Source organism: Sinocyclocheilus anshuiensis, unplaced genomic scaffold, assembly GCF_001515605.1.
Source record: "Sinocyclocheilus anshuiensis isolate Anshui unplaced genomic scaffold, SAMN03320099.WGS_v1.1 scaffold1116, whole genome shotgun sequence".
Classification (NCBI taxonomy): domain Eukaryota; kingdom Metazoa; phylum Chordata; class Actinopteri; order Cypriniformes; family Cyprinidae; genus Sinocyclocheilus; species Sinocyclocheilus anshuiensis.
Window position 1 is genome coordinate 38,717 of NW_015548257.1, and position 919 is coordinate 39,635.

Here is a 919-nt window from a genome sequence, read left to right on the forward strand (position 1 = left end):
CCAGCACAGAATATGAAGGATATCAAAAACAAGTTTTACACACACACACACACACACACACACACACACCAGAACTTCATGTTTAGACCATTTTCTAAATGTGTCTGAGGACGATTGCTCTTACGATTAAAGACAATTTATCTGGATAGAGTCATTAACATCATGCTTTTGAGCACTTTAGGTTTGATATATTGACATATGCATCACATGTGTGTTTTGGTGTACAGTTAAATCTGCTGAGTTTCAAGCTACAGAATACCGAAGCTGAAGCATGACGTCATTGAATCGCTGTAATTGTAACATGAAAACACACTGACATCTACTGTACAGAAGCAAGACTGTATCAAAACCTAAGATGACACTTCACTAAAGCCAAAACAAGAAGAGCCACAGTTCAGTAAAGAATAAAGAACAGAGAAGAACTGAGTAGATCAGCAGGCTCTATACACTACACAGCTCTAGTTCAGATGAGATATAGACTTTCATCAGATACTCAGCTTTCTGGTCTAAATCTACACTTGACCCTCTAACACTTGCACTCTATATTCTATTTCTATTTTATCTATTTGTTTTCTTTTCTATTTATTTATTTATTTATTTATTTTTTACTTGACCCTCTAACACTTAAACTTTCTATTCTATTTCTATTTCATCTACTTGTTTTCTTTTCTATTTATTTATTTATTTTTTTTAAACTTGACCCTCTAACACTTGCCCTCTCTATTCTATTTCTATTTTATCTACTTGTTTTCTTTTTCTTTTTTTTTAACTTGAGCCTCTAACACTTGCACTCTATAATCTATTTCTATTTTATCTACTTGTATTCTTTTCTATTTATGTTTTTTTTTAACTTGACCCTCTAACACTTGCATTCTCTATTGTATTTCTATTTTATCTATTTGTTTTCTTTTCTATTTAT